A 23914-nucleotide genomic window follows, 5' to 3' on the forward strand; every position below is an offset into this window, starting at 1 on the left:
AGGAAGGTAAGTACATGATTATCATATTGCAATGTTCTCTAAAAGAACAAAGTAGCATTGGGACTGATGTAAAGCAATGTGCAAAATTTTCTATAATTTTTATGACTGTCCACGTTCCAAAATGAAAGATTTTTTCTCCCAACATTTTACTTAAATTGAGACCTGCTTTCCCCTCCCAATTATTCCTGAGCAAAATTAAATTAAAGAACAAAAATCAATAACTTCAAGACAAATGGATCAAGGAAGCAATGAGTAAATACATTTCAAACAAATCAACCACAACCCACTCATGTTCTGCTGTCATAACAATTACACGATGTCCTGGGGGTCTCAATCAATATGGAGATTGAGTGTTCCTGGAATCAGTGCATTTGTACCTAACGCTGGTGTTCTGCAGTGCTACTTGAAGGGTCATTTGTTGTGGGCACCAGGAATAACAACCTGAGTGCAGCAACAATATTAAGGCTATATATCCTGCAGTGCTGAGCAGCTGAACTGATAATAATTGGTTAAGTAAACCAGATACTAAATCAAAAAAGGATGGAACACCCAAAATGATATGTGAAATAGAACATCTGAAAAAAAAAAAAAGCAGTGTGCAAACCTGAATGTTAGATTGGGTTGCATTATTTGGGACAGGGAATAGTCCCTGACTTTTTTTAAATGTAATACTGGGAAAGAAAACTAAAAGCATAATTTGAAACAAATGCTTGAATATATTATATTAAATATTTGCTTGAAAAGGATTTTGATTCAGAGACCAAAATACAATATTAAAATATTCAACCTACCAGTTTTATATAACACACATAGTTAAGGAATGTTTTTTTCTGAGAAGTATCCTATAATGCATAAATGGTTCCAAATTCATAGAATGGTAATATGAATATATTAAGACTCAGAATTTCAGTTTCCAAAGAAAGTTTTGTTGACCAAGCAAAAAGACATTAGATCTTCTGAGACAGTGGATATGGTTGTTCTGTGAGCAATTGGAACATCTCCCGCCCCAATAGCTGATATTTTTCTTAAAACAGCATTTTTAGCACAATCAGACTTATTTCATTTTGTTGAAAGATGGAAACTTCTTTCCACTTCCCACAACATGCAGCTGAGGAGAATGATGTCCAGAGAGGTCTCTTGGTTTTCCATGACAATTAGTGGGCAGCTGAGGCAGCAACCAGATGCTTATGTTGCTTTTAGACCAGCCAGCTCCCTCCCGGTTCTCTACAGATACGAATTTGCTCATTGAACAACAATCATATGCTCCATAAAATGGGTGAGCGGTAAATCTCTGTCGAAGTAGTAGTAGTAATTTTTATTAGGAGTTAAATGGAAGAAATTTTTCATCACAGTAAAGAACCAGAAATAAAAAAGATTTCCTCTTTCCTGTGGATTCTCCAGTACACATGGATATAGAATAGAATTTAAGAATTCTATGTCCTTAAAATCCGTACGTTGTCCAGAATTGATGCCATATTTACTCATAAACCCAATGGCTCTGTAATAAAAACTCTGCTCAAGCCCTTGGGATGGAATCATGGGAAAAACATTTATCATGATCACATCTGGACATTTTTTGATCCTATTATCAGGCTGCAAGCATCTACTACATATTGTCAGTCTTAATTATGGAGCCATAAAATATTGTCAGCAAAGGTTGTGGAAGATCTAAATATTTATTTTGTTTCAAGTATAACTCAATGTATATTTTGTTCATATTAAATTTAACTCTATTAATAAACCATATTAACTATATATTTTACATAGCGCTTACATACAATATAATCTGGAATACAATATAAAAAGCATGAATGAAAGTCAATGATAAAAATAAATGAGGACCAAAGTACTTTTAATATACTCTACATATGTCACTGTAAGAAAAATTGTGGATGTATGAAGTCAATCAGTGGTATACTTAAAAAAAACATCAGTTTAATTAGGTTTAACCAGATAGTACTTTTTGCAAAATGGAATTAATTAAACTCTTTTGTGTAGTTATTACAAAAAAATTATGTCAGACCAAACTTTAGTTTCACATGTTTTTTACCTTAAACTGTGATATTTTTTGTGCTTGATTTACCAAGCATATTTATACATGTGGGATGTTCTTCATACAGCTGTTTGAACTTTGTTCACAAATAAAGTAATTTTCTTCTTGCTCTATTTGTGTGATCAAGTTATCATATGGAAACTTCCATGATTTTGTATCCTATGGCAACTGAATCATTGCCTATTCCAGAGAGGACTTCTTGACTCAAAGTGGGCCATTGATGCCATATTCCCGCATTAATGTTCCTCTCACTTCAGAACAGAGAAACAAAACTGACAGAAGATGTATATTCAGAAAGAGTCAGAAAGATTTATTTTAAGGAACTGTCTCATGAGATAGTGGAGTCAGGCAAATCTGAAATCTGCAAGATAGGCCTACAGGGTGGAGAGTCAGGGAGGAGCTGACTCTTTCCAATCCAAAGGGAAGGTCTTTAACTGTAAGAATCATACCTACATATGAAGGGAAATCCACCTTACTCAAACCCCTCTGAATTAAGTGTTAATGTCATTGAAAAAACACCTTCAAGGGAACATCAAAGAATAATGTTTGAGTAATTATTTGGTCACTTTGGCCTAGCCATGCTGACACATAAAATTTATCATTGCAGATGCAGTTGTAGAATCCAACCAATCAGAACTCCTGCCATGAGACTTAGATGTGGGAATAGCTCAATTCATCTCAGATGCCCAAAGTGAAAGGTGTTTGTCCAGAAGTTCCTAGCCCCCACAGTTTTTAGATATATATGACTAGAAAGCTCTAACATAAACAAATAAGTATTGATAGTCCCCCTAAAAGGTAAAGATGTGATGCTAGAAGAGTCTCTACTTAAAGAATTGGATTAAATGAAAACTAAGTCTTCTGATTTATTCCTACTATTTTATTTTAACTTGCAGTTCCTGGCTGACTTAGTAGTGGAGGTAAAAGTAATGGGCTGACAGGAAAAAGAAAGAAAGCCAATGAAAATGAACAAAAGAATTAAACCACCAATAAACTAGCAAGTTTCTACCTCTGTCTTTTCCTTTCCAGTTGAATAAATAAGCTGTTACTACAGTAACATATTTTAAAAAACTTATAGTCAAAGATTTATTGGCTCCACTAAACACAGAGTACAACAAATAAAAACTAAAAAATCATAGTAAATCAGCAGAATAATCAAAGGCTATAAACCATAATCGAAGGAAAAATGTTTAATTTCACTCATCTAAAGTATATTTAAAAAAACTTATGAAATCACTAAAGCTATAGTAATATTATATTTCTATCAATTTGACAAACATTTAAAACAGTTTGCCAAAACAATAAATTTACAGAAAAAATGACATATTCAGACTTTTTTTTTTGTTTGTTTTAAGTTTTAGCTCCCACATATAAGGAAAACCATGCAATGTTTGTCTTTCCATGTCTGGCTTTTTGTGGACATCTCTCCACAGGATGTCCTCCAGTTCTAACTATTTTGTTGCAAATGATGGGATTTCATTCCTTTGTATAGCTGAATAATATACCATTGTGTGCATGTTTGAGTGTGTGTGTCTGTGTGTGTGCATATCACATTTTCTTTCTCCAATCATATCATAATGGACCTCTTGGTTAATTCTGTTTTGGCTATTATAAACAGTGCTCCTATGGTGGTACAGGTATCTCTTTGATATAATGACTTTATATCTGTGGGATATACACCCAATAATGAGATTGCTGGATCATATAGCAGGTCTATTTCTGATTTTATAAGAAATCTTCACACTATTTTTAACAGGGGCTGCACTAGTTTACATTCCTACCAACAGTGCATAAGAGTTCCCTTCTCTTCACATCCCTGCCAGCATTTGGTGCTCTCTGTATTTTGAATAAAAGCCATTCTGATAGGGGTGAGGTTATATCTCGTTGTGACTTTGATTTGCATTTCCCTGATGACTAGTGATTTTAAGCATTTTTTCATATATTTATTGGCTATTTGTATTTCTTCTTTTGAGAGCTATCTGCTCATGCAGTTTGTCCATTTCCTAATTGGTTTGGTTGTTGTTTTGTTGTTGAGTTTTTTGAGTTACTGATATATTCTGTGTATTAATCCTTTGTCACAAAAGTAACTTGCAAATATTTTCTCCCATTCTGTCAGAAGTCTCTTCACTGTATTAATTCTTTCCTTTGCTTTGCAGTTTGATATAATACCATTTGTTTAATTTAATTAAATAATTTAATTTAATTCCTTTCCTTTGCTTTGAGTTTGATATAATACCATTTGTTTACGTTTTTTGTTGTTGTTGTTGTCTGTGGTTTAGGGGATCTATCTAATAAGTCATCACCCACACCAATGTCAAAGTATTTCACCTATGTTTCCTCCCAGCAATTCATAGATTTTCTTTCTTAATTCTCTCAATGCAAATACTGTTTTGGGCATTTAAGTGTCCCCTGCCACAGTGTAAACTTCTGTAATAGTGTCTCTTACTTGGACTCTCTCAATTCCTATATTCTGAATCTAATTAGTGAAACTGTATTAATAAAAATTTAAGACCAGTTGTTTGAAGAGTGTTCTTCAAAGTTTCTTTTAATTGAACCTGACACCACATCCTTGCTAATGAAGACTCTGGAAGGAAGCAGTGAAGATTCAAGTAATTTGGATCCTGTAACTCATGTGGGATACCTGGATAGTATCCCCAGATCTTGGCTTTATCCTTCACCAGCCCTTGCGATTGTTAGCATTTGGGATGTGAAACAGGGGATGGATCTTTCTTTCCTTTGCTTTCCCTCTCTCTCTTGCTCTCATTTCTCTCAGTGTCTGTGCCTCTCAAATAAATAAACAAAAATAAAATTATAAAGCCAATGAAGTTGTAGTTGGTATTAACCCAATAGGATGCACAATGCCATGTTGGAAATTTTCATCACTCTATGATTAGAATATTTGATATTTCCTCCTGAGACACAGGTTGTGGTTTGTTTGAAATGTGTACTAGTTAACTAAGGATTCATAACAATGAATCACATATTGGCTGGCTTAAACAAAGGAATTTTTTAAAGATTTATTTATTTATTTGAAAGTTAGAGTTACACAGAGAAAGGAGCGGCAGAGAGAGAGAGAGAAAGAGAGAGTTCTTCCATCCAATGGTTTGCTCCCCAATTGGCCACAATGGCCGGAGCTGCGCTGATCCGAAGCCAGGAATCAGGAGCTTCCTCCAGGTCACCAAGGCGGGTGCGGGGGCCCAAAGACTTGGGTGATCTTCTACTGCTTTCCCAGGCCATAGCAGAAAGCTGGATCAGAATAGGAGCAGCCAGGACTAGAACCAGTGCCCATGTCGGGTGCCAGCGCTTCAGGCCAGGGCACTAACCCTCTGTGCCACAGCGCCAGCCCCAGGGATTTCTTTATTTCACAGTTCTTGAGACTAGAATTATGAGATCAAGGAATTGGTAGAGTTGACTCCTTTTGAGGGCTATGTGGAAAAATGTCTTCCTTGGCTCTTCTCTGATTTTGCATAGTTTCCTGGTGATAGTTGGCATCCTTTGGCTTGTAGATCTCTGTTTTCATCTTTACATGCAGTTTTTCTTGTGTGTGTATCTCTATTCATGATACCTTGGACCGTGCTGTTATAGATCAGAACACCTTCTGAGTTCCCCCTTGCAGGTTTCTGCTGCACATCAGGTACCTGAAACACAGCATGAACTCTGTTATCTTTTTGGGGGTAGGTTTGTTGACACTCAGTATTGGACTTGAGATCAGGGTCTATAAACAAGAGGCTCTTTGGGCTCTTTGGGGGCAAGAACTTACCTGGTTTGATGATGCCCTTGTCCAAGGCATACCAGGTGCTCTCTGGGCCTGACTCTCGGGTGGGTAGGTGCAGGACCATCCCAGCATTTGTGATGATATAGACAGATGGTGACAGGTGGAATATCATGATCTCATGGTTGCTGTTATCCTCTGACCTGAGCTTCCTGATTTTCAGGAGCAGAGTATGTGTGGCAAGTTTCACTGATCTGGACATACTGAGCTGTGTCTTGGTGCTCAGATGGGTTGTAGGGACCCAAAAGGACTTAATTATTGTCAGAGTGCAAGGAGGAACTAACGAAGGAAATAGGGTAGGGGAGCATGGGGAGGATCCCAAAAGTGGGAAAAAGAAACAATGAGTGAGAAAAAAAATAGAAAGGGAAGGAGAGAGGGGAAAAAGAAGGAGAAAAGAAAAGAATTGTGGAAACGTAGGAGAAGAGAGGAAGGTAAGAATGTAAAAAAGAGAGACAGAAAATAGTGAGGAATAAATGGAGCATAAAGCAGACAGCATAAGACAGAAAGAGAATAAGACAGTGACAAATAGGCAAAGGTAAGAGGAAGACATAAAAAGAACAGAACCAGGAGTGAGAAAGTGAGAAAAGGGGGGGGGTAGAGTAAAAAGCACAATAGAAACACTAGATTAATGTGTGCAGCAGGTGCTTTGTGGTCTACCCAGATTTCCGTAACACTCACAGTTCTGACGGCTTCTTACTGCAACACCTGTGACTCTGTCTGCAGGCATTCTTTGGCTATAAAAATACTCTCAGTCTGGGAGTAAAGGTCAAGGTCAAAGTGCACATAATTTAATGCCCCCATGAGTAGTATACAAACAGTTGATGGATGGAGTTAATGAATGGGACTCACACTTTGGGTAGAATAACTTGGAAGAATGTCCCAGTGGGATGGTGCTTTAGTAACTCACAGTGGTGTCTTGCTAACCCACGCACCTGTGTGGATTTCCTTTCCTGCTCTTTCTCATATGCTGGTCTACTACCAGTGCTCATTGTGGTGACCTGTAAAGTAATGTACTTCTCCCCTATGACTCTTTTACTTCTACTTACTTTTTTTAGTTTTTTTAATTTTAATTTTAATTTTTAATTATTTTTAACAGCTTCAATGTGCTTTGTAGATGCAATTCTAAGAAAATAATGATATTTCCTTCTCTCCTCACTCCCCATACCCCCTTCTCTCCATCCCACCCTCCTTCCTTCTCCATTTCTTTCTAGATTTTGAGATAATATATTTTAAATTTACACTATAATAAAAGGCTTAATACTTCACTGAAAAAGAAGTTTAACAAGTTAAAAAGTCTAAAGACCCTCATTTAGTGGGAATATAGACAAGGGCTATAAATAATAATTTAATAGAAAAATGATCATTTCATCTGTATGCAGTAAATTTTAAAGTAATCACAGATCATTCAAACTATAGTAATATAACATTCTTAACCACTGGTTTCACAAAGGTATGAAACAAATTTTTACAAAGCTATATTTGCAGCAATATTGATAAACATTTCTTTTTTCTTTTTTTTTTTTTAATTTTAGCTCCCACATAGAAGAGTGAAGATAAAACATTTGCTTTTCTGGGTCTGGATTATTTCATTCCACATCATGTCCTCCAATTGCATTCATTTTGCTGCAAATGGTAGAATTTCATTCTCTTTATAGTTGAATAATATTCCATTGTGTATATACATCACATTTTCTTTATCCACTCATCTGATGATGGATGCTTTAGTCAATTCCAAATTTTGGCTATAGTGAATAGTGTTGCCATGAGCATGGTGGAGCAGATATCTCTTTGATACATTGTGTTCAAGTCTTTCTGGTATATATCCAGTTGTGAGATTGCTGGATCATACAGCAAATGTATATCTACTTTTGTAAGACATCTCCACACAGTTTTCCACAGTGGTTGCACTAATTTACATTACCACCAAGAGTGCTTAAGTGTTCCCCTTTGTGCACATCCTTACCAGCATTTGTCACTCTCTGTGTTTTAGATTTTAGCCATTGTGGTTTTGATTTGCATTTCCCTGATGGATAGTGAAGTCGAGCATTCCTTCACATATTTGCACTTCTTCTTTTGAGAATTATCTATTGATGTCCTTCATCCATTTCTCAACTAGATTGATGCTTTTTTGTTGTTGTTGAGTCTTTTTTATTTGATAGGTAGAGTTATAGACAGTGAGAGAGAGACAGAGAGAAAGGTCTTCCTTCTGTTGGTTCACTCCCCTAATGGCTGCTACGGCCAGTGCTGCGCTGATCTGAAGCCAGGAGCCAGGTGCTTCCTCCTGGTCTCCCATGCTGGTGCAGGGCCCAAGCACTTGGGCCATCTTCCACTGCCCTCCCGGGCCACAGCAGAGAGCTGGACTGGAAGAGGAGCAACCAGGACTAGAACCTGGAGTCCATATGAGACGCTGGTTTCACAGATGGAGGATTAACCAAGGGAGCCACTACACTGGCCTCTGTTGTTGAGTTTTTTCAGTTGCTGATATTTCAGGATAGTAATGCTTTGTCAGATAGGCGGTTTTCTTTCCTGTTTTTTTGTGTGTCTCTTCACTCTGTTGATGGTTTCCTTTTCTATGCAAAAGCTTCTGGGTTTTATATAGTTCCAATTGTTTAGTTTTGCTTATGTTGCTTGTGCTTTGCGGATATTGTCTAAGAAGTTGTCCCATACACCAATGTCTTAGAGTGTTTCTCCTACATTTTCTTCCAGCAACTTCACAATATCGGGTCTAATATTTAGGTCTTTGATTCATCTTGAGCTGATTTTTGTATGCAATAAAAGATATGGATCTAATTTCATTCTTTTTTAAAGATTTTTATTTATTTATTTTAAAAGCAGAGTTACAGAGAGGCAGAGGCAGAGAGAAAGAAAGAGAGAGAGAGAGAGAAAGAGGTCTTCCATTCTCTGGTTCACTCCCCAATTGGCCACAATGGCTGGAGCTGCGCCAATCCGAAGCCAGGAAACAGGAGTTCCCTCCAGGTCTCCTACGTGAGTGCAGGGGCCCAAGGACTTGGACCATCTTCTACTGCTTTCCCAGCCGTAGCAGAGAGCTGGATCGTTAGTTGAGCAGCAGGGTCTGGAACCGGCACCCATATGGGATGCTGATGCTTTACCTGCTATGCCACAGCGCCAGCCCTAGTAAATCTAGTTTTGCCAGCACATTTGTTGAAGAGAGTATCCATGCTGCACTCTACTGTCTGAGCACTTTTATCAAAAGTTAGTTGGCTGTATGTATGTACATTAATTTCTGGGTTTTCTGTTCCACTGACTTTTTTTTTGACAGGCAGAGTGGACAGTGAAAGAGAGAAACAGAGAGAAAGATCTTCCTTTTCCGTTGGTTCACTCCCCAGTGGCCGCTGTGGCCAGCGCACTGCAGCCGGTGCACAGCGCTGATCCGGAGCCAGGAGCCAGATGCTTCTCCTGGTCTCCCATGGGGTGCAGGGCCCAAGGACCTGGGCCATCCTCCACTGCACTCCTGGGCCACAGCAAAGAGCTTGCCTGGAAGAGGAGCAACCGAGACAGAATCCAGGGCCCCAACCGGGACTAGAACCCAGGGTGCTGGCACCGCAGGTGGAGGATTAGCCTGCTGAGCTGCAGCGCTTGACTTTTGTATCTGTTCTTATGTCAGGACCATGCTTTTTAATTACTATAGCTTTGTAGGATGCTTTGAATTCAAGTATTATGATGCCTCCAGCTTGATTTCTCTTGTTAAGGATCATTTTAATTATTCTGGGTCTTTGGTGGTTCCATATGAATATTAGGATTGATTTTTCTAATTCTGAAAAGAATTGATATTTTGGAAAGGATTTCATTGAACCTGTAGATTACTTTAGGCAGTATGGATAGTTTAATAATCTTGATTCTTCAAATCATTGAGAAAGGAATATCTATTTTTTTGAGTCCTTGATAACTTCTTTCATCAATGTTTGATAATTTTCATTGTAGAGTTATTTCACTTCTTTGGTTAAATTTATTTGTAAATATTTCTTGGAGTTTCTTTCTTGATTTCTCCTTCTTTGACTTCATCATTAGCATACAAAAAACTACTAGGTTTTGTATGTTTATTTTATAAACTGCAACTTTACTGAATTAGCTTATAAATTCTAACAGCATTTTGGTAGAGCATTTTAGTTTTTCCCATGTACAACATCATATCATGTGCAAACATGAATAATTTTTGTCTTTTTCAATTTTGATGCCCTTTATTTCTCTCATCCGTAATTGCTCTCACTAAAACTTCCAGTACTATATTTTATGAGTGGCAAAAGTGGACATCCATGTCTTGTTCCAGATCTGTGAAGAAATGCTTTCAGCTTTTCCTCATTCACAATGGTATTGGTTGTCAGTTTGTATAAATAGACGTTATAATTTTGAGGTATACTCCTCCTTTAACTAATTTCTTCAGGGTTCTTATCATGAATGGGTGTTGAATCTTATCAAATGTCTTCTATGCAAATCTATTAAGATCATATGGTTTTGTTCTTCCTTCTGTTGATGTGATTTATGACCTTTATGACAGGCAGGGGCTTTAGCCACTCTGCCACAGTGCCAGCCCTGCCTAGTGTTTTGGTCACAGTTTTTTTGTTTGTTTGTTTGTTTTTTTTTTTTTTTTTGACAGGCAGAGTTAGATAATGAGAGAGAGAGAGAGAGAGAGAGAGAGAGAGAAAGGTCTTCCTTTTCCGTTGGTTCACCCCCCGAGTGGCTGCTATGGCCAGCGTGCTGTGCTGGTCCAAAGCCAGGAGCCAGGTGCCTCCTCCTGGTCTCCCATGCGGGTGCAGGGTCCACGCACTTGGGCCATCCTCCACTGCCTTCCTGGGCCACAGCAGAGATCTGGACTGGAAGAGGAGCAACCGGGACAGAATCCGGTGCCCCAACTGTGACTAGAACCCAGGGTGCTGGAGCTGAAGGTGGATTAGCCTAGTGAGCCATGGCGCCGGCAGATCACAGATATTTTAAAAATATTTATTAGAAAAGGAGAAGACAGAGTGGGAAAGCAATCTCCCATCTGCCTGAGCTGGACCAGCATGAAACCAGGAAGCCAGAACTTAATCCCAGTTAACCAGGTGGGTTGCAGGTAGCCTACTACTTGATCTACTTGAGCCACAGGGTGCCTCAGATGACATCAACAGGAAGCTGGAATCAGGAGCAGAAAAATGACTCAGCCCAAACACTCGATATGGGATGCAGGCATCCCAAATGGTTTCTTAACTAGTGAGCCAAACTCCCACCCTGGATCACAGTTCTTGATCACATTTTAACAGGTGAATGGTCAAAAAAGTTTATTTTCGCTTTATTGGAGTACTAAAGGGACATTAAACTCAACTGCAAAATTAGGCCTCCATATACGAGGTTGTAGAAAAGCACATTAAACTCTTGTGGAAACTTACGGGATGTGTCTCAAGCCTAACACATTCCAAATGTCCTGAGGCTTTTTCCTCGTGAGACAATTGGTTCACATTATTGTCACCTTAATGCATTTTATAATTCTTCACCTCTCCCATTGCTATAGACTGAAAAATTGTGTTCTTCCCAAGGTATGTCCCTTCATATATGAAAGCCCTAATTGCCCAAGTGACTGTAGTTAGAAGTGGGGCCTTTGGGAGGTAATTAGCTCATGAGGGTGAAGCCAATATGAGTAGCATTAGCGCTAGAAAGAGAAACACAAGAGAGATTTGTCCCCGAACCATGTGAATATTCAACCAGCAGGCTTCCATGAGCAAACCAGGAAAAGGGCCTTGTTATAGTTTGAAAGGCTCTGACTTCCCAAACCAGAGACGTGTAAACTTCAAAGTCTGATGCTGAGTTAATGGATCCATTTGAAAGGATGGAAGGTGGATTCATGGATCTAATAACAGTACCTCAGAGTAGGTCTAATGAGAGGCCGTTAAGCCATGGGGAGCTTGCCCATGGATAACATAATCAGCTGAGTGTGCTCTTCGTGTGTCTCTCACTGCTTCTGGGCTCACTATGGAATTGCTTCTCTGCACTTGCTCCAGTACTACCAGTCACCACACACCTAGATAATGGGACCACTTGACGTGGACTGTGAGCTTTCAGACTCTGAGCCCAAAGCAAGCTTCCTGTTCTCTGATATGATGCTCCTGCCATGGTGACACCATTCGCCGTGAGGTCTTCATCAGACTTCAGCTCCAAGCTGATGCCAGCATCACACCCTTGAACCTCCAGAGCTACAAGCTAAATAACCCTTTGGTCACAGAGTTACCCAGAATAGTGACTTGATAGAATAATGGAAAACTGACTCAAAGGTATTCTTCAGAGAGCAACAATACTCTGAATCTTACTATTTCTTTTTTTTTTTTCAAAGATTTATTTTATTTATTTGAAAGATAAAGTTGCTGAGAGAGGTGGAGACAGAGAGGTGTTCCATCAGGTGGTTCACTCCCCAGATGGCTGCAACGGCCAGAGCTGTGCTGTTCCCAAGCCAGGAGCCAAGAGCTTCTTCTGGGACTCCCACATAAGTGCAGGGGCCCAAGGACTTGGGCCATCTTCTATTGCTTTCCCAGGCTATTGCAGAGAGCTGGATCAGAAGAGGAGTAGCTGGGACTAGAACTGGTGCCCATATGGGATGCCGGTGCTTCAGGCCAGGGCTTTAACCCACTGTACCACAGCATCAGCCCCCTGAATCTCATTATTATTTCTTTCATAAATTTTTGTATTATACATAGTTTTTAGGATATTGATGATGCTCAAATTCTATGTCAACCCTAATATATGCAAAAGCATATAAAAAAATCTCCCACTGATTTGGAAATTCCTTTCTCCTATTGATAAGCATTGGTGTAAGCATTCACTTAATAATCATAAGTGCAGTAAAATAACAAGAATAATGGTTACATAAACATAGATTTATTTGTATATTATTTACACAGATTTAGACATATGTATTTTAAATATGTGTATACAGATATATATATATATACATATATATATGTGTGTTTATATATGAGCAGCCATATTGTTACGTGTATCTATTGGCCCAGAATCTTGAAATATTTTTGGATTCTATTGATAAATTCAACCTTACAATACTTTATTGTTTCACCATGTCTTAAGAACAGCGTTGAGAGTAAGAAAGGGAGTGCAGGAAATCTACTACTCTCATTTATTCTTTTGGGAGTATGTAGGTACGGTTTCTTTGGCATGACACCCTCCTTCATGCAAATGCATTACTCTGTCATATCAACAAACAGAAACATGTGCTCCTATAATATTAACTATATTGTTGAATAGTAAGTGGCTAAAAGCATCACAAATACTTACAAATGTCACCTGAATATCTCAGTTTCCTTTACAGTTTTTCCGGTTTTCATGTGAACAATTGTGCCTGAATAATCAGTCATATTCAGATTTCAGTTCAAAATGTTTCTCCTTTAAAAACTGAGAACACCACCTGTTTTCATTCTACTTAGGGAAAAAAAAAAGGTTTGATAGGATTAGGAAACACATCCAGTCTTTGTTTTTAGCTGGCCCATTTTGAAAATTGGGGTCATGGATGATGGTTTCCTGAGTGGGGTAGCAAAAGCAAAGGTAATGGAGAAACATTAAAAAGATTCAGATGTGTGGCTCTAAGAGGCATTTGCAAATGTGTGAGCGCATTGACATGCTTGATTATGCAAAAGCTGAGCTGTGCAAATCATAATAATAAGCTTTCCCATTAGATTTCCTGCATTTTCTGCTTCTTGATCAGCCAGAAACCTGGCCAAATATCCCTGTTCTTTTCAAATTTCCCATTTACACGTGTTGCAACTGCTCAGAGGAAAATACGGGGAATAAAGCAGTGAAATGAGATTTTAATTAAAGGGGAAAAATGTTCAAATTTCATAAAACTCAAAAGATGTGTGCACTTTATTTTTAGTGAGCTAGAAAACAAAATTTCAATTGGCACATAGAAGCTACATCAGTTCACAAGTCAATAACTAAGTAAATAATGTAGTCCAACTATTTTAAAAGCAAATCTTTTAAAATAATTCAATTAGGTTAATTGAATCCTTTATTCGCAAAGAAAGGTTTTCTTCAGGGAATCAAGATGATCTCAAATAAAGTATAATTAAAAATGAAAAATATTTCAAGGGAATGACAAGATGAAACATGTTTTTGCAGTTTTCACATATATCCAGTTATTCACAATCATGTTAGTAATTCAAAAATACTTGATCTCCATTTTAGCCAAGATACATAAATAGTTACTTAGGAAAAGTACAAATAAAACCAGGAGGTCATTCAACATTACCAACAAGGACTACATCTGACGAGTCAGTGTTTATCTCATGAAATGATTTTGTAGAGCAATCACAAGGTTTGTTAAGCTTCCCAATTGAGCAACAATTAACTCAGTGACCAGGAGAAGCTAAAAAGATTATTGTTTTTTAATATGCATTGACGTTGTCTAATGCAACAAATCACATTTCCACTTGCAGACGTTAAGTGGAATTATTTTTCTAGTTATGTATGTAGAAGTAAATGCTAATTTGCTTGATTTCCCCAGAATATTTGAAATTATGTTTCACGTATTATTTTTGTCAAGTGTACAGTGAAAGACACAGAATAGAAGATAGGAGTAAGATGTAATTTAAACATCAGTTTTGAATTCCCAAATTCTATCATGTTGTAGCTGTTAAAATCTCTGGAATTCTCAGCCTCCATGAAATGGTGATGCCAAAAGCTTGGTCCTCATTGTTTCATTCAAAGTCAAGAACAAGCATATCAAATAGAGAGATGGACAACCCCAGTTGCTGAATCTATCTGGCCTCTCCTGTGAGGTGCTTCTGCATCCCCAACAGAGGTCGCCCTGGCCACTCACATAGTTAAAGCATCAGTTGTCAGCATGTTAGTAATATCACAACACTCAATTATTTTGTAAGTCCTCCTTATGTCCACAGTGTCATCTAATTTGCCTTCTCCATGTCCTAGATCTAGACTTCTCCCATCTATATCATGGATATTTCATCTCAAATGTTACTGTTCCTTCCGAAAAGAGTACGTAGTTCTGCATAGCATGGCAGCCACCTCAGCACAATGACCACACTACCCTTCTTTCTTTCACCTGCTCTCAGTTTCACAGTCTTAGGCAGTAAGATTGCTGGTCTCACTTTTTAACAATCAAGTACATGCTTAATAAAATGCTTCTTGCACATACATAATATTTCAGGTTTGCAGGAGTTTGGTTCCAAGAGGGTCTCTATTTCCTTCTATCCATTTCCTGTACTGGTTCCGTCTTCTTCAGAGTACAGGAAATGCTCCTTAGGAAAATTAAAGCAAATCGCTCTCTTTTTTGTTGTTTTTTGCTTGCTTTGCCCATTATCATATACTCCAGGCTGAGTACAGTGCTGGCACATAGAAGGTACTACATTTTTTTAAGAACAAGTTACAAATTAATGAATAAATATTAGTATTTCAAATCCAAGCATGGGAGCAATTTTGTCTGCAAAAATACAGTAGTGTCGGATGCATAGATTTTGCTTAAAACTATAAATTGATCATGCTGAACACTACAATATATAATGGGAATAGATCCATATTATTGAAACATAAAACTATTTTCTGTTTAGTTTGAAGCAATGTTATATAATTTATTGATTTAATGAAGTGCTTGTAAACTGTTAAAAATTATAACTCTATCACCGTATCTCTGAATGCTCTTCTCTTAGCATTTAGTATCTTTACTTTCATCAGTCACCCCAGCAACACATTTTTATTCAATTCTGGATAACTTTTTGTTTTTTCTAGTGGGAAAAAGATTTTTTTCTTTCATTTTAAATTACAGGAAATTGTTTCCATGTGACATCTCTGACTGGAGCCTTGAGTCAAAGAGGGCGTTATTCAACAACACTCTGACCCCTGACTCCTCCAAGAGATGCATCAGAAATGGTCATAAATCCTGGAAATAAATATTCACAGGCACACTCCTTCCAGTCTTCAAACTGAATCTAGTCACTCTCAATTATAGGACTTTGGAATCTCATGAATGAAAAATTTTAATTTCTTATTATCATTGGTTGCTTATTTTCGTTTTAAAAATCTGACATTCTATTAAAAACAGGGTTGTGTATAAGAACAACATCTGAGACTCCTTCAACTAACCTAATTAAGAAATGGTATGCCCTTTATGCAGCAATCTTGTGTAATCATTTATGAGCTGCTTCATTTTTAAAAACAAGGCTAATGAATCCAGTTAATATTATCTCCATAAACAATTAATTTTGCATTAAGAATAAGTTGCTTCAATTGATCACAATTCTGGTCAACTGCTGGAGTTCAATGCCAATTTGGGAATTACAAGGAGTATAGATTTGTGAAGAAGGTCAGAATTTAGATTGAAGCTATACATTACAGAAAGTTCGTATTACTGAAGAAGATTAATAGTTTCATTTTTAGTTGGAATTCTGTGGCTTGTACAAATGAATAGAGAAGCAAGCATCTCTTATTGTTAGGGTTCCTAAATCCCTTTCTAGTTATTATGACGCCATTCCTACAAAAGATAGCCACAGTTCACGAATATGGCAATATTGTTTTATAATACTCAGGCGGTCTTGCTTATGGGGTAGAAATCATCTTGTCTCCTTCTTCCAAAGCATTTGGAATATTTCTAAAGTGAAGCATACCTTTTTATTTGTCACTTCTCTCTCTACCACTATCTCACAATGGTCCTTGTCTTATGCTGAGCAAAAACCCAAAAAAACAAAAACAAATGTGAAGTTGAATTTCTGCGATTGTCCATTCCAAAAAAACTATTTCTCCTGGGCAAAAGATAAATGTTTTCACTTACGTTGAAGTATGCAGTTGTTAACATACAAGCTTTGTATTTTGCATTTAAGTCTCTGGCTCATTTTTAGGTTACCTTTACATATGGATGTTCAACTTTCCTAGCATTGTTTCTTGAAAAAAGTATCCTTTCTTCAACAAATCCCCTTTGTAACTTCACTGAAAAACATTTGTCTGAGCTTCTCTTTGCATTCGATGATGGAATTCTTTGAGGTTGCTTTGTTTTTTCATCAATTTTTTGTTGGGTGGCTATCTTACATCTTTTTCTTTCTATACCACCTTTTGAATGACGTTGTCAGTACTTAAGGTACTATTTGTTGAGATTTTTATGGGGATTGGTTTGGATATATAGATAACTAAGATATTAAGTCTTTTGATAAAAAAAGTCTTTTGATCCATGAACTCAGAATATTTCTCCATTTATTTTTATTCACTTTATTTGTCATTTTTATTGTTTTGGCATATAGGGATTATGTGCATTTTCCTTTATTTGTACCTGAGTACTTATTGAAAATTTTTTAAATTCTTGAAGCTTTTTCATAAAATGTACTTTCCATTAACTTTTAGAAGACCTCATGTGTACATGAGTTTCAATTTTTTTGCACCAAAGTTATCTTTTAGTATTATACCCATGAATTTTCTGAAGTTCCTTTGTGCAGCACTTGTTTCCTTTCTTGTGTTATTGTATTGTCTATAATTTCTAGAGTTGATGAGAGTGATGAGAAAGAGCATCCTTGCCATGTTCCTACTCTTAAGGGAAAGTGTCTTATTAAAATATTAATTTAAGAGTTTTCAGATGTTATTTATTAAGATGAAGCACTTCCTCTATCCTGGCAATATGCTGAGGATTTTAGGCTAAATGTTAGGTATTGTCAAATGCTTCTTCTAAATCTATGATTACAAGATTTTTTTTTGCGTTTAGCTTTGTTGGCGTGACAACTTTTACACTGCATGATTTTCAGATGTTGAAACACATCTAGAATAAATCCCATCTAACATACCTGTAATAAATCCCATTGGATAGTAATGTGCAATTATTTTTCATGTATTGTTGGGTTTGATAGGTTAATATCAAGTCCAGGATTTTTCATGTGTGTTCATGAGAGATATTTACCTATATTCTTTTCTGTAAACTCTTCATATAGTTTTGGTTTTAAGGTAAAACAGACTTTACAGAATGAATTAAGTCTTCCTTCTACTGCTTATATTCTGGAAGAAATTACTTAGAATTGATATTACTTCTTCCACCAATGTTTAGTAGAATTCTGCTCTAAAATTTGAGTCTGGTAATATTTTTATTGGAAGTTTTTTTTTTGATCCAGTTCCAGAAACACACAGAGATACACACATGCATGTGTGCACACATTCACAGACTTCAAAAAGTTAATGGAAATATGGAGATAAATGATAACTGTTTTGGTAAGAAAAATTTTTGAAATCCATGCATATGAGGGATCTTCAAAAAGTTCATAAAATGTTTATTCCAAAAACTATGGCTAGATTTCAAATATATTTGCTCCAAAATACATTTATTATTTAATTACATTTTTATATAATCATTTAGAGGTATCCTTGAATATACATATGGTGATTTTTTAAAAGTTTATGGAAATGCATATTATACTTTAATTCAAAATTTCTAGAAACTTCTATTGCACTCTTGTATCTACTTCTCTTTCTGTGAATTTTGGAAATCAATTGAAATTGATTTATTTCCTTTCTAAAAGTTTAATTTACTTATTTATTTTTACTTTATTTGAAGGGCAAAAAGACAAAGACAGACTCAGACAGATTTTTTTTTATCAGATGATTCATCTCTGAAATATCTTCAAAAGTCTTGGCAGGTCAGGCTAAGACCAGGGGTCTGTATATAAATATGTGTCTACCACATGGATGGCTTGGATCCAAGTATTAATCACTGGCTGCCTCTCTGAATGTACTTCAGTGGAAGCTGGATCACAAATGGGGTTGAGAGGAAAGCAGGGTCTGGAAACAGGCACTTTGCTGTGGGATATAGGTGTTCTAAGACGCATCTTAGCAGCTGCCCCAAATGTATTCATCCCCCATAATGGATTTATTTCATGTAACGTGTACCACAGTGTAAGTTCTAGGTAGTATAAATATTTATGTTTATTAGAAAGATGAGTTTGGCAGTAAAACTTTGGAAAGTATGACAGCATAATTCTTCAGGAAAGAAATGATAATATCTTTGACTTTTAATACAACTTGTATTCATTTAGGCAGCATTGTATTTCAACCCATGGTTCTTCCATTAGAAAAGTGCACAGTGACATCATGTGAGGTCAAGTCAAATACATGACAAAGCCGGAATGAAGGAGATTAATGTCTTATTTCCCTTTCCATGTGCAAATCACACAACTCCTGTTTTCAGTAGCATATTACAAGAATCAAGAAATGAAGGTTGAAGAGAGTTTGCATAGTTATTTTTGCAAGTTTATTCTTCTCTAATATCAATAAAAAAGAGAATAAACATTGAGTATTTAATATGTAAATAAAATTTTTCTGGTAGCTGAAGATGAAGATGCTTGGCAATATTTTTCTCATCATTGTGTGTTTGGGAAAATAAGCATAGCCATGGATTATAAAGTACACAGAAGTCCTCTGAGTTTGTCCAGCCTAATGGACATTGATGCTAGCCTTTATACAGTGTCAGCTTGAAGATTTTCAAATGGACACTGTGCCTGAGAAATCAAGATGATAGCACACTATGGGGGATGAGGAAAATTATTAATACAAGAATGCTACAACCAAGGCAGGTTCTGTAACATGGATTCCATGAAGTGAATAAAGACAATAGGTTTCTTACCCAACACAAATAGACAGTGGATTTAACTTTCTAAAGACTTCTTGTATCATTACAAGAACATTTTCGACACTTGGAGAAACATGGCATACCAACATAGATGATAGAATGCCAGGAATTTTTTGCAATTTGATTTGTATGGAATCACATAATATTAACTTAATAACATTTCTAATATTTTGAAACATAAAAAGAAGAAGAGGTCCTCAGGAACCCAAGTCTTTTCTTTAACTTAATGAGAAAGCATGGTTCTGAGGGTCAAAATCACCAACACAAAATCTAACAGCTTGGTGATGGATCTGGGTCAAAATCAGATCTACTGGCTCCCAGTTGAAAGTCTCCACTATTTTATCTTGACTTTCTCTAGGAGATTATCATATACATGTTATTGCATTCTTTAAGTATCTATATATTCTTTGAAAAAATAATTCCTTAGATTTCTACAACAATGGGTTTTTTCCTAAAAAATATTTATGTTTTACTTTTCCCATGAAGTTTATATAATTTAGCTGAGCGGTGAAAGTGAAATGGAATATTGGTGGCTCCATCTCCTTTTCTCATCCTCATTCCATCATGATGGTTCTGTGGTGTATCAAGGCAACTGCGTCGAGGAGACCAGGAGATTGTGATTATTTAGAGTGATTCGTAACTATTGAGTTGGTGCAATTCAAAAGAATTTTAGAAGTTTGTACATAAAATCTACAGAGTGTAGCATTTGAAGATAAATTAGGGTTAATCATTAAACATCATCAAGATAAGTGAAATATCTAGAGTGTATTGAAATGAAAATGTATCTGATTATTGTATTTTGGATATTGCTCTAACAATCCCATGGCCCTATCAGTGAATGAATGAGTTAACCAAGGGGCTACATGTTGGCCACCAATGTTGAATAATGTATCAAATTCATAACGGAGTTGGATGAGATACATGGCTCATAATTACACTTCCTTATCTGAATCCCAACTCTCACTTTTTAGGCTGGCAAGTTGGCATGAGGTCCATACCTTTCTGTGCCTTAGTTACTTAAAATGCAAAATCAAGATGCTAGGGCCCACATCATAAGAATAAACTAAAAGAGTATCTAGCATATTATAATTGTAAATAAACTAAAATATTTGTTATGAAATGGAACACATAAATAAATGTAATCAAGAGGAGGAAGTATTGGGATGAATGATTAGGAAGCAGTGAGTGACTTTGAAGCTGGTAGTCATAGAAAAGTGTTAATATAACAAATCCAGTGCCATGTGCTGGAGGAATTAGAGATACTGAGGCAACAATTACAAATGACATGTAAAGTAAAGTTATCCAGATATACGTACAGCTTATTAAATGTTTGTTAATTATTTGGCATGTCTGAATAAAATGACACTTTTAATATTCTGAAATAATATAATATTTGTTACTCTTAAAATATTTAAACTTCAGTTGTATTGTGCATTAACTATTGGTTACATAAGCTGTTCTTAAAATAATGCTTCTATACCAAAAGAATAATAAAAGCAAAAAAAATTATAGAACGTTAATAATAAATTAGTTACATTTGCTATTACTAAAAATAAAGACCATTTAGCATTCACTTCATAATCTATAGGAAAATAAAGAAAATAGTATTTCCTCTGTTATTTTTAAATGATTTGTTTAATGACCATTTAAGAGAAACTTTATAATTCACAATGATAGATAATAAAAGGAAATAGAATTACAGTAATTTTGTATCACAAAACCACAAACAGACACCTAAAGATCTGAAAATCAGGAAACCAGAACCATTAATGGGAACTCAGGTAAAATATGCTGCTTGTATCGTTTAATAAAAGGATAAAGCTCTGACCATTATAAAGTTGAGGGTTTTATAATTGAGGGTTTCCTTTTTCGCCTTTCCAGAAAGTTAGGCCCATTTTTGTGCTGCAGCAGTTGGGAAGTGTTAACCTTTCTGTGACCATTTCCACCCTTAGAGCATCTTGACCGTAAAGAACTGCTTAATATTCTACTCGTTTTACCAGATCCCTCGTCCTTTTAAAAAGGGCTAACAAATAAACCAAAAGGAAATTGAGAATATTTCTAAGTTCAGAGAAAAAAATCTAGAGGCAAATATAGAATATCTTTTGTATACATACATTTCTTACAGGTCGTACTCTGCTCTCTTCTTTCCTGCAGTGGGGAGTCTAATGGACCACAAAAGAATGAGTGTTTGGGGTAGAGACATATGCAATCTCAGTAGTCTCAGCGTTATTGATCATTGTGAAGAGAACAAGTGCTAGCCATATTGTAGCCATGTCTTTCTCATAAGAATGGAACTGATATTGAAGCATTGTAACATTCAGTTGTAGGACACCTTGAAAAGTTCATAGAAAAATGGACTTAAAAGTATATTTGAGAGAAATTTTTTAAAAGTTCATGTATTTTTTACATAATAAATATTTCCATGAGCTCTTTGAAGACTTCTCCTTTTTTTTGTCTCAACGAATTTGTTTTTCTTTCCTATTTTCTTGGAAATTTTGCCAGTTAAGACACTAAAACATACATAGTCTGTTTATTTGGTATGAAATCTGGACCTGCCAAAATCAGAATTATCATTCTGGACAGTGGTCACAATAATTTTTTTCCACATTCAAAATCTGCTTAAAGGAGTATTTTCTGCAGGTGGCACTGTGGTGTAGTGGGCTAGCCTCTGCCTGCAATTCCAGCACCTCATATGGGTGCCTGTTTGTGTCCCGGCTGCTCCTCTTCTGATCTTGCTCTCTGCTAAGACCTGGACAAGCAGTAGAAGATGACCCAAGTGCTTGGGACCCTGCACCTGTGTTTGAAACCTGGAAGAAGTTCCTGGCTCCTGGCTTCAGATTGGCCCAGCTCTGGCTATTGCAAACATTTGGGGAGAGAACCAGTAGATAGAAGACCTTTCTCTCTGTCTCTCCCTCTCTCTGTCTATAACTCCACCTCCTAAAGAAATAAATAAAATCTTTTTTAAAAGATTAGAATACTTTTAAAAATCAGTCTAAAAAGTAAAAAAAAATTGTTTTTTAACCATTAAGACCATATTTTGCCCATGTGTGATCTTTAGATACGAGAAATTCTCTTTCTCTTTCTCTCTCCTAATGTTTCTGGAGGCTTATCAGTACTCCAATTCAGTCAGAGCTAAGCTGCTGAGCTTCCTATTATTTGCATCTCGTAAATTATTCCTTGTAAGCAGTTTTTTCCAATTCCATTGTTCTCCGCTTTCGGAGCTAGATTCCTTTAATTATTTGATAATCCCACTCATGAAGCAGAATATACATTCAGACTGAGGAATGTCCAACAGAGATGCTCACAGCCATGGGAGCATTTAATGCATTCACAACTTGTGAAATGCACACTTATTTATTTAGTTGCACTTCATGAGTAGACATTTGCCTATTTTTAGAACTGGAGACACTTGGAAAACAGCTTCGTTTCAAACTTTCTGTTACTTCACACATTTACGGCAGTATCTGATTTTGACTTTCTTCCACTATACACTGGAAATTAAAAACAAAAAAAAAAAGCTTTCTTTCTCATCTTAATATTGCCAGGAAAAGTTGTGGTGTTTCTTTTCAAATTCCTTACTTTATCCTTTTAATATAAACCAAAGTATGTAAGTAAATTCATACCACACTTTGATTTGGCTCTGAAGTAGCTAAAAGCCAAATTTTCAGTCCATTATCTTTGTGATACCTCGAATTCTTATTCATGCATCATAATTAATCTTCATTATTAATATTAATCCATTTAATCAGTTGTTTTATTTTTCATTTTTATCTTTATTTATTTTTCTCCTGCTTTATAGCATATATTAGTAGAAACCACTTCAATATCCCCTTAGGGATGAGGTATGAAGTAAGTAAACCAATAGACTTAAAAACCCACTCCTCTCAAGTTTTTTTGAATAGGAAAATAGGTAAATTCCAAAATCCATTTTTACATCTCTGGAAGAATCAACGGATATTTACCATGATTTTAAATACATGTAAAATGCCATGAGGAGAATCAGATTAACCACAAAAATTTTAGCTGTCTTATATTTAATGGTTATTCATGGGGCCCTCACCATGGCTCACTTGGTTAATCCTCTGCCTGCAGTGCCAGGTTCTAGTCCCGGTTGCTCCTCTTCCAGTCCAGCTCTCTGCTGTGGCCTGGGAAGGCAGTGGAAAATGGCCCAAGTGCTTGGGCCCCCACACCTGCATGGGAGACCAGGAAGAAGCACCTGGCTCCTGGCTTCGAATTGGCGCAGCACCGGCCATAGCAGCAATGGAAGGAAGACCTTTCTCTCTGTCTCTCTCTCTCTCTCTCTCTCTCTCTCTCACTGTCTATAACTCTACCTGTCAAATAAATAAAAAAATAGCTATTCATGGTTCTTATTATTCATTTTAAAATGAGAATATAAATAATTTTCTGGAAGGATAAATTTTTTGACCTGATAAACAGATAATACTTCTGTGATATTAACCATCTACTACTAACTACACAG

General features: G+C 36.4%; 1 long non-coding RNA gene across 1 annotated transcript in view; it reads right to left on the reverse strand.

Moving 5' to 3' along the window:
* Positions 1-5053: 5053 nt before the first annotated feature.
* The window catches only part of LOC138845229 (uncharacterized), a 134607-nt gene continuing 115746 nt past the window's right edge, over positions 5054-23914 (reverse strand). Inside the window, exon 5 of the long non-coding RNA XR_011382123.1 lies at positions 5054-5688. This is a non-coding gene — a long non-coding RNA (uncharacterized lncRNA). The remainder of the gene's footprint in view (positions 5689-23914) is intronic.

This window comes from Oryctolagus cuniculus, chromosome 14, assembly GCF_964237555.1.
Source record: "Oryctolagus cuniculus chromosome 14, mOryCun1.1, whole genome shotgun sequence".
Lineage (NCBI taxonomy): Eukaryota > Metazoa > Chordata > Mammalia > Lagomorpha > Leporidae > Oryctolagus > Oryctolagus cuniculus.